At 45.0% G+C, this 10,795-nt stretch overlaps 1 long non-coding RNA gene across 4 annotated transcripts in view; it reads right to left on the bottom strand.

Moving 5' to 3' along the window:
- Nucleotides 1–3,042: 3,042 nt before the first annotated feature.
- The window catches only part of LOC140471669 (uncharacterized), a 32,119-nt gene continuing 24,366 nt past the window's right edge, over nucleotides 3,043–10,795 (bottom strand). For 3 of the 4 annotated variants that reach the window (XR_011957154.1, XR_011957155.1, XR_011957153.1), the window contains 2 exons: nucleotides 7,791–7,908; nucleotides 3,043–3,814 (listed from right to left, as the gene is read on the bottom strand). This is a non-coding gene — a long non-coding RNA (uncharacterized lncRNA). The remainder of the gene's footprint in view (nucleotides 3,815–7,790; nucleotides 7,909–10,795) is intronic. The other variant, XR_011957156.1, reaches the window with a different exon arrangement.

Genomic DNA, 10,795 nt, shown 5'->3' with positions numbered 1-10,795 from the left:
TGAGCTAGCCATGGTTAATGTGGGGTTATGCGGGTAGGGTAGGTGAGCAGGTCATTGCAGACTCGATGGGCAGAATAAACTCTTTCTGCACCCACGGGATTCTGTGATTCTAACTAGTTTTGATTGTTGTTCATTCAACTCAGATACATATGATTCCTTTATGATTCTGTGGGTGCTCACTCACTCATTTCCTTCAGTTTTACATCAATTTCACACTGTATGTGAGGGTGGGAATGGATTTGTAAATATAAATACTCCAATCAAAACCCCTCACAGGTCAGGAACTGTTTCTGCTACTTTCATCACTCACAAGGAAGAGGAAAATAAAGGTTCAGTCACAAATCTCACAGGAACATAGCGATTATAATCACCAGGAAAGGCTGAACAGGTCGAAACGCTTTTCACAAGAAAAGAGGAGCCTCAGAGACAGCCTGGTACAAACAGAAAGCATTGTGTCTGTGTTTTCAGAGTTTTGAGGTTGAAATCTTTGGGTTGGAAGCATGTTTCATTGCCCCAGATCATCAAAGGTGATATCTAAATGTGCATCTTTCTTTCTATCTGTCTGAGTTAACAATCAGTTGGACAGGTCAATGTCTGAGTGTCTTACCAAATCCCTGATTGAAACTGTCTCCGCCCACAAACTCAGCTGCCTCACCACTCACTAGGTCATGGAGAAACTCTGCTGTTACAATGAGAACTGTCTTTGCTGTCACCGCTCCTCATGCTTCCACCTAATCCCCACTTCCCTTCATTAAATCCCAGCTACCTCTAGTCCACCCATGTGGACATGTTGAAGAGCATGACAGGAGATTGGATTGAAACCAAGAGTTCAATAGCCAGAATGAAATAGGAAGAAGTCAATAAAAGGTGATTGTGGATCCTAGGGGATACAGACTCCAGGATTAGTCTTTGTGGGCATTCCTGCAGTAATACACGACAGTATTCCATGATGAGAGTTAAACCCGGGTGGCAGGAGAGGGAGCCACTGAACATGAGCAGGTTTAGTTCAAACACAGGAGGTTTGTTCAGTCAGTAACAATGTGTTCGATATGGAGGTGAATTGAGCAGTGACGGGAAATGTTACCACAAGCTGACAATGGAAAACTTTCCTTGGAACAGGAGGAGGCCATTCAGCCCCTCGACTTTGCTCTGCCATTCATGATGATCATAGCTGATGTGTGACATAACGTACAATTTTCAAAACCCTCTAATTTCATCAATAAACTCCTCTGCAACAGACAAGATGAGAATTGGAAAACTAAACATCTGCACATGCTGGGAAAAACTGAAAAAAATAAAAGAAATTGCTGGAAAAATTCAGCAGATCTGGCAGCATTTGTGGAGAGTGAACCTTTCAGGACCAGTGATAAGTCAGGTGACCAGCCGCAGCTGACCATTCTGCCTGTTCTGGAACACTCTCTGGAACAAGTTCTGGTGTGAGATTGTCAATGATAACTGAGAGAAACAGGAGGACGGGCTCAATCAGAATAAGGAATTCACTTCACCCGAACAGTGGGACACTCACCGACACAGACACACTGCAGAGAGGCATTTCACCTGCCCCACGTATGAGAAGGGATTTACTCGACCTCACAATCTACTGAGGCAGATCTCATTCAGATGCTCAGTGAAGAGAAGGGATTCAGTTATTCATCCCACCCCCTGAGACTCCAGCGTGTTCACACTGGGTAGGAGCTGTTCACCCCTCTGTGTGACAAGAGATTTGCTGCGTCTTCAACACGATTGAGAGCCCAGTGAGTGCTCACAGGGAAGTGGTCATCCCCCTGCTCCATGTGGACTGCAGGACTCTGATTCTGATGTTACTGTCCATCAGAGTCAGGAGTGGACCTTGTACATGATGACACTGTTGGAGTATTGATGTTGTTGTTAACCACATTAACTGGGCTGGAGGTGACTGAACTTACATTGCCACTTTCTGAACCTCAGGATGTCTCTCTGGGCAGTAAGTCCCCACAAACAGCAATGTGACAATGAGCAGGGATCATCTGTTTTGATTTAAATTGTGATTGTAGCACAGCTGCTTCACAGCATCAGGTACAAAGTTGGAGTCCAGCCTTGTCCAACGGCCTGTGTGGAGTTCCCACATTCTCTCCATGATAGTGTGGGTCCCCTCCAGGTGTTCTGGTTTCCTCCCATAGTCCAAAGATGTGCAGGTTAGGTGGATCAGTCGTGCTAAATTGTCCACAGGATCCAGAATTGTACAGACTAGGTGGATCAGCCATGGGAAATGCAGTGTTACAGTGATGGAGTGCTCTGGGCGTGATGTTCTTCGGATGGTCGGTGGGGTTTGATGGGCCAATGCTCTCCTCCCACACTGTAGGGATTCTATTCTATGATTGAGGATAAATGCTACACAGAAGGGTGTCCTTGGAAAAGGAGCATGTGGTGTGGATCAATGCTCTCGATGCCTTTAGATAGAAGTGGGCACCGCAGGGGATATAGTGCTTTATCTCCATCGCTGCCCCCTCCCCACAACTCTACTTTGATTTAGTCCCTTCTCATTCTGACACTTGTAATGGTTTGCTTGGCCCGAAATGGGCTTTGTTTGGAAATATTCAATTGGTTACACAAATGGTTGACTGCTGGTGATTATATGTCTAGATTAGAGTGGTGTTGGAAAAGCACAGCAGGTCAGGCAGGATCTGAGGAGCCGGAAAATCAACATTTCAGCAAAAGGCCTTTTCCAGCATCCCTCTAATCTAGGCTCTTGTTTCCAGCATCTGCAGTCCTCACATTTGCACTGCTGGTGATTATATGTTAACCAAAAGCAAAATGGCGTACTGATGATTTTGATGGTGGGTAGATTGCTGTGCTCACATTTCTGGGTCGGAGAAATGGGGAAAAAGAATGCTTCACAGCTAACAGAACGAGAACTGAAAAGCAGTTAAATCAAACCAAAGGTTCAGACAGGGAGGGAATATTTCCCTGGAGTTTGAGTAGCTGGAAAGTGATTGTGTCCAGGAATAGACAGGATTTTGTTTTACAAGGGTTGAAAGTTTTAAAACTGTTATATTCAGACAGTTTACGTTATTTTCTTTAATTTTATTTGCTGTGCAAAATAACTTTTACAACATTTTAAAACCAAAATTTACAAACCTTTTGTTAAAGATAAATGTTAAATAAAATCCATCAAACAATCCCTCACTGAAAACTGTTGTGGAAGTGCAATCTCCTGGAGAATCCCTGCGAACTCCTTCCTGCCCAGGCTCCATGACTATATACAGACCTGGGGGATAGCAGCAGGAGGAGACCATTCAGCCTTTCAATCCTGCTCCACCATTCAATGGGAAACAGCTGACCATCCAGCTCAGTCTCCTGCTGTGTTCCAATCCCTTTTCATGACTTTACCTTGAAGAACTATATCTAAGTCCTCCTTTGGCTTCACTGCCTTTTGTTCCAGTGATGTTGCTGTGTTACTGTGTGGGTGTAGGCAGGGGTAATGTGATGGTGCTACCTCCTGGAGGATGCACTCAGCGTCCCTCATCATCCTGCAGGAACATCAACTGGGGTTCAGCAACTAGAGATAGAAACCATTTCCAGGATATGGGCATCACTGGCTCAGCCAGCATTTATTCCCCATCTCTAGTTACCCTTGAGAAGATGGTAGGGAGCTGCTGTCTTGTACAATTCACAGTCCATTTGGTGCAGAGAGATCGAAAATGCTGCGATGAGAGTGTTGCAGGATTTTGGCTGAGTGATTCTCTGTCTTTGCTTCTTCAAATGCTGGTTAACTTAATCATGATCTGCACATGACTTTGAGATTTCAGTCTGCAAATCTTCACCATCTAGCACCCTGTATAAAGGAATATGTACATGTTAGAAATTCAGAGCAGACAATTCTACTTACTCTTTTTCCCTTTCTTCCCTCAAAGCTGTAACCCTCCAGCCCACTTACTCTCTCCCACCATTCTGACTCTGCTACCCCCTAAAGTACACCCTCCCCATTCCCATGGAGTTACTGATAAACAGATCCATGCCACCACTTCCCGTCCCTGGTTAGACTCTGCACCCTTTCTGAGTTCACTTCCTTTCCCTTCAGTTGCTGCAAGTGAATAATGTAACAGCAGAATGAAACAAAAGGAAAGAAAGGGAGGTGGCAGATCCTGGACAGAAGAGGAACCTTCAATCTGGGAGAATGGATCAGATCCTTCTTCGTTCCCCATTAGTTGATTCCGACCATTACAATGAATTGGGGATGGAGAGTGGTCCTACATGGATGTAGTGATACTTTGACCCCCTCCCCCAACAGATCAATACTATGAGTAAATACGTTCCTCCTCCAGCCAATCACAGTGTGAAAAACTTTCCGCAAAGCATATTTACCCAAAGCACATGCTCCAAAACCCGCACACATTTTGTACATGTACAGTGCCGTGTTTCCCCACACACGTGTGGTCCCTGCCTCAAGGATTGTGGGAGTTGTAGTCCCCATGACGCCATTGGAGCCCTGTCTCTGGAAAGTCAACGAAAAGTGTAGACTGGAGGGTGTTGTGTATCTGATCCCCATTCAGACACACATAACATTTGGATTGTCACTGGGTTTTATTGAAACATCTGCTTCCACAACCTGATTTTCTGATGTAAGGAATATAGATTCAGCCAACTGGGGTGTGGCGAGAATAATAGGAGCAGGAGATTTTAAGCAGAGGTGACTCAATGGTTAGCATTGCTGACTCACAGCGTCAGAGACCTGGATTTGGTTACAGCCTTAGGCAACTGTGTGGAGTTTACACGTGCTCCCTGCGTCACTGCGGGTTTCCTCTGGGTGCTCAAGTTTCATCCCACAGTCCAAAGATGTGCAGGTAAAGTGGATTGGCTATGCGAAATTCCCAGTGCCCATACCTGTGCAGGTTAAGCCATTAACCATGGGAAATACAGGGAATGGGTGAGTGTGAATGGGATGCTCATGATAGGGTTGGTGTGGACTCCATGGACGATTACCCTATTTCTGCACGGTAGGGCTCCTATTCCATTCTCATATAGAAGAATGTACCTATCTCAATGTGCTGTGTATCTGTGGAATTCCCTATTCAAAATGCGGTAGATGCTAGGACAATGAGCAAATTTACTGAAGAAATACAGATGTTGAATTTGCAATGAATTGAAGGGTAAGAGAGAGCAGGCAGGAAAATCCAGCTGAGACCGAGGTGAGCTCAATCAGCATGGTATTAAATGGTGGAGCTGCATTGCCTCTCCTGTGCCCAGTGCTTATCTTCTTGCGGTAATAACGGAAAAGCTGAATCCAAAACTCACCACCTTCACCAAAGGAGATTTTTGGAAAAAGCAGGATAGTCAGGTGGATTAGCGTTTCAAACTTCGAAAGTAAGGAAGCATGTGGGAGAAAATGATTTTTCAATTTTAAACTGAGGTGAGTTAGACCGGTTATAGTCCAACTTATTTAATTGGATCATGATGAAGGAGCAACGCTCCGAAATCCAGTGTGCTTCCAATTAAACCTGAGGGACTATAACCTGGTGTTATGAGATTTTTAACTTTGTACACCCCAGTCCAACACCGGCATCTCCAGATCATGTAAACTGAGGGGAGACAGTGATTTATGGTTTTAGACTGTTCAGTACATTCACACCGTCCAGAATACTCTGTTTTGAACATCTATCCTGTACTTTATTACAAAGCCAAGGTCTCTGACAATGAAAACCAAAACATCCAGGTAACATGGCCTCACCTCGTAATCTGATAAAAGACTTGTGATAAATCTGGTTGAATTTAGAATACAGTTGGAAAGCGGGAAGATTAAATCCAATCCCAAGATCCTGTGTTTAAACAAAGGAGACTACAATAGGATGAGGCAGGAGTTGGCTAATGTAGACTGGAAGCAAAGACTTTAGGGTGGGACAGTTGACAGACAGTGGAGGAATATCAAATAATCTTTCAAACTGCTCAGCAAAATTATATATCAGTGAAAAGGGAGGACTGTAGGAAATGGAATAATCTGCCGTGGGTGGATAAGGAAATAAGGGAGTCTATCAAACTGAAATAGAAAGCATTCAAATTGGCAAAGACCAAGAAGAAACTAGGAGATTAGAAAAACTTTAAAGATCAACAGAAAGCTGGATGGGATTGGGGGAGAAAAGTGATGAGTAGCTATCCCCAGGGCTGGAATAGCAGTTTACACTGCTAGAGGGGAACCTATTATTTGGGGAACATATGGCCTCTGTAATTGTTGAAGCACTTAACTGTTACCATAGAGATAATCCTGATCAAGTGCAAAATCTCAGCACACTCCAAAAGCTTGTACTTCCAAATAAACCTGTTGGACTATAACTTGGTGATGTGTGGCTTTTAACTTTGCCCACCCCACTCCAACACCAGTTCTTCCACATCAGAATCCTGATAGACAGCCCCACGGAAACTGAAGTGCCTGTCAGATACCTGACTGAGCCACAGGGCCGTGAGGGAGGGGTATGTGGTTTAACCACAAAGTGCTGAGCTGAACTCGACTTTTTTAACTGCCGTTGCCATGGAGATAATATTGAGAGACAGCGTCCATTCAAAACACAAACCACAAAGGTATAAGAATGGGAGCGGCACATCGGACAGGCGGGGAGTTACCTGATGCTGCCTGGAGGTGTTCTGCATGTACACTATCCAGGTAACTGCCATGTCTCCTCAATAAAGACTCAAAGAAGACCTCTCAGAGTTCTGTGCCCAGTTATTCCTATCCAGCAGGGTTCAGGAATATGAGTACACAGCAGTCAGTCTTCACAGTGGAGGATACGAAGAACATGCCAGTAATTGATAAGGAGACTGAGGAAGGTGAAGACCAAGGAACAACCATTATCACGAAAGTGTTAGAGCTGGGCAAGCTAATGGAGCTAAAGGTAGACATGTCTCTTTGCCAGGATGGAATACATCCCAGGGTACTACCAGAGGTGGCGGGAGAAATAGAAAATATATTTGGAGTCAGAGTCCTACAGCAGAGACAGGCCCTTTGGCCCAATCTGGCCCATGCCGGCCAATATGTCCATCCACGCGAACCCATTTCCCTGCACTTGGCCCATCTGCATCTGACCCTTTGCTATCCATGTATTTGTCCAAATGTCTTTTACATGTTGTTAATGTACCCACCTCAACCACTTCCACTGGCAGCTCAGTCCATATACATACCACCTTCTATGTAAAACAGTTGCCCCTCAGGTTCCCTTTCATAATTTCTCCTCTCACCTTAAACTGATGCCCTCTACTCCTTGATTTCCTGGGAAAAAGACTGAGTGCATTCACCTTACCCAAGCCTGTCACAATATTATACACTGCCAGAAATAGATCTCCCCTCTGTTTCCTCTGCTCTAAACAAAAAAGAATCCTCGCTTGTCCAACCTCTCCCTCTAACTCAGACCCTTGAGCCCATTTCTTCTGCAACTTATCCAGTTGAATAACCGAAATCTTCACTGCATTCATCACATTTCCAGTGTCTCCCCACGGCGCTGGAACAGACGTGACATCGCCAACGGATTACAAGCCATGATCGAAAATTAACCCCATTACAACAATCCCGTTTTCATTGTATTTTCCATGGTGCAGGTATCCTTCTGTCTTTCTGGTTGCATGGTTAATTAAAAACTTGTCCTCATACAAAACAAATCTGTAACTTCATTATTCCTGGGAAATGTGACATGTATTTTCAGACTTTTAAAAACAAATGAAAGCTCTCTCCACATTCACCACGCTGACATGGACTTGGCTGTGTCTCAGTAATTTTTCCAGTCACATTGACACTTGAAATATTCGCCCACGGACAGAATACACACCTTTCTTTCCACATGAAAAGGCCAATGATATTCAGATCGGCACGGATTAAGTAACTGTCAAAACTGAACATGAAGTTCAATCTGAATTTCTCATTCACAAATCTGCCCTTTCAGTACCCTACAACAGAGAAAACAAGTCACCACCATTAACACAGGATGGAAATTCATAAGACAATTATAGTATTAAATTGTAGTTTCTTTGTTCCCCCAAAGCTTTAATTCTCAGTCTCACAATTTCTCCCTTCTGTGAACTGAAATCCAAACCAATCTCCTCACCCCTTTCCTCCACACCCAGTTCTAATGCTCTCTCCTCTCGTTGAATTCAGCTTCTTAGCTCCTGCCTGCAGACTAAGGACCAAAACAAAGGTGTGGCACGATGGCACTGCTGCCTCACAGCGTCCGTGTGGAATTTGCATGTTCTCTCCGTGTCTGCGTGGGTTTTCTCCGGGTGCGCCGGTTTTCTCCCACAATCCAAAGATGCATTGGTCAGGTGAATCGGCTAGGCTAAATTGCCCATAGTGTTATGTGCATTAGTCAGAGGGAAATGGGTCTGGGTGGGCTACACTTCCGAGGGTCGGTGTGGACTGGCTGGGCCGAAGGGCATGTTTCCACACTGCAGGAAGTCTAATCTAATCAAATCAATGAATCTGACTCGGAGTCTCCTGGGTGTTGGTGAATCCTCCCCCCACCTCCCAAGGTTTCCTAGTCAGACCAACATTGATTTTTTTTTTCCAATCTGGAACCTCTTATTTATTTCCTCCACACCAACCCTCTGATAAGAACCATCCTGCACACACTGGACAAATCACATCTGGTTGAACTAAAATGAACCAAATTAGAACTTTAATTGCAGGCCTACATTTGTTCCTTTCCATAACATTCCTGAATCTTCACCTGAGTTCTGATAACTTTCTGCAAAATGCTCCCCCCACCGATACGCCGACCACTTGTCACGATACCAGGGCAGGGACCAGTCCCCTGGGTCCTGTTCTCAGAGGGAGGAAGGGAGGGAGCAGCCAATGACAGATTAATCCCACACATCCAAAGCCTCCCTCGCTGGCACTGACCCATACTGCACATACGTCAACAATTGGCCAGCACTGCGCCCGTGCACAGGTCTCCCCTCCTAAAGAGCATGCTCCAGATCACACAGGTGCCTGGGTGATTGACAGCAGCTGTGCCCAATAGAGTGGAGGGGGAGGGGCTGCAGGACTGGAACAATGGGATTGTAAACAATGAATGAATGTGGTGAACACTGGGGGATGGACAGGTCAGTGAGGGACAGGAGCAGTGCAGCAGCAGGAGGGAATACTGGACAAACTGAGCAATGGGAGAGCCTGACAGGAGAGAAACGACAGGATGGTTCTGTTTGGAGACTCAGGCAGGGACAGCTGGGAGACAGTATGGCCTGGTGGCTTGGGCATGATTTCCAATCAGCCTCTTCAAAGCCGCTGTTACCAAACTCTGAACCCGATTCTCTTGGTCCAGAGGTAAGGACACTACCGCCATTTCTTGGTGGGCTAGTGGAAAGAAGGGAAGATTTTCTCAATCTCACTCACATGGAAACTCCATGAGCTCCTCCCACTTACTGTCTACGGTGGGAATGGAGGAGACAGAGCAACTGGAAGGGGGTTAGGGATATAGGGACTGCCTTTCAAAAGGAACTCATCTGTGTTGGTGTTATTAACAAGACTCAGTACACAGTCACCAACACAAAGCTGGTGTATGTGAAATTTATCCAGAATATTAACACCCATAACTGGGTGACGCAGACCCCAATGCACAGAGTTAAGTCCGGGATATTAATAACGGCTTTGTGTGTGAGAAATCACGTCTCATGAACTTGATTCAATTTTTTTGAAGTAACAACAAAGAGGATTGATGACGGCAAAGCGGTAGAAATAATCTACATGGACTTCAGTAAGGCATTCAACAAGGTTCCCCATGGGAGACTGGTTAGCAAGGTTAGATCTCATGGAATACAGAGACAACTAGCCATTTGGATACAAAACTTGTTCAAAGGGAGAAGACAGAGGGTGGTGGTGGAAGGTTGCTTTTCAGATTGGAGACCTGTGACCAGTGGGATGTCACAATGTATCGGTGCTGGATCCTGAAATGTTCAATATTTATATAAATGATTTGGATGTGAATATAGGAAGTAATGTTCGTAAGATGACCCCAAAATTGGAGGTGTAGTGGACAGTGAACAGGATTACCTCATATTATAATGGGATCTTGATCAGATGGTTGAATGTGCTGAGGACTGGCAGATGGAGTTTAATTTAGATTAATGTGAGGTGCTGCATTTTGGAAAAGCAAATATTAGCAGGGTGAATACACTTAATGATAAGGTCCTCGGGATTGCTGCTGAGAAAGAGACTTTGGAGTACAGGTTCATAGCTCCTTGAAATGCAGAATCACAGGTAGATAGGATAGTTAAGAAGGTGTTTAGTATATTTTCCTTTATTGGTCAGAGCACTGAGTATAGGAAGTGGGAAGTCATATTGCGGCTGTACAGGGCCTTGGTTAGGTCATGCTTGGAATATTGCATGCAATTCTGATCTCTTTCCTATCAAAACAATATTGTGAAACTTGAAAGGGGTCAGCAAAGTATTACAAGCATGTTGCTAGGGTTGGAGGATTTGAACCAAAGGGAGTGGATGAATACACTGTTTTCCCTGGAGCGTCAGATGCTGATGGGTGACCTTATAGAGGTTTATCAAATCAGTAGGGGCATGGATAGGGAAAATACACAAGATCTTTTCCCTGCGGTGGGGAGGAGGCATGATGGGGGATGGGAGACAGAGGGGAGACACCGAGAGGGGGAGGGTGACCGTTATTTTGTAGATTACAACACAACCCTGTTCCTGTTCTCTCCCTATCCCCTTCAATCCCTCTGAAGGGCTCAGAACAAGTGTACAGTCCCTGGAAAGTAGAGCTTCAGGGTGATCAAGTGCTGAAGGTCAGCTACCTGACCTGCTGTGCTTTTCCAGCGCCACACTTTA

The sequence above is a fragment of the Chiloscyllium punctatum genome, unplaced genomic scaffold (genome assembly GCF_047496795.1).
Source record: "Chiloscyllium punctatum isolate Juve2018m unplaced genomic scaffold, sChiPun1.3 scaffold_150, whole genome shotgun sequence".
Lineage (NCBI taxonomy): Eukaryota > Metazoa > Chordata > Chondrichthyes > Orectolobiformes > Hemiscylliidae > Chiloscyllium > Chiloscyllium punctatum.
The sequence above is the reverse complement of the archived record's forward strand: the minus strand, read 5'-3'. Positions and strand labels throughout refer to the sequence as shown.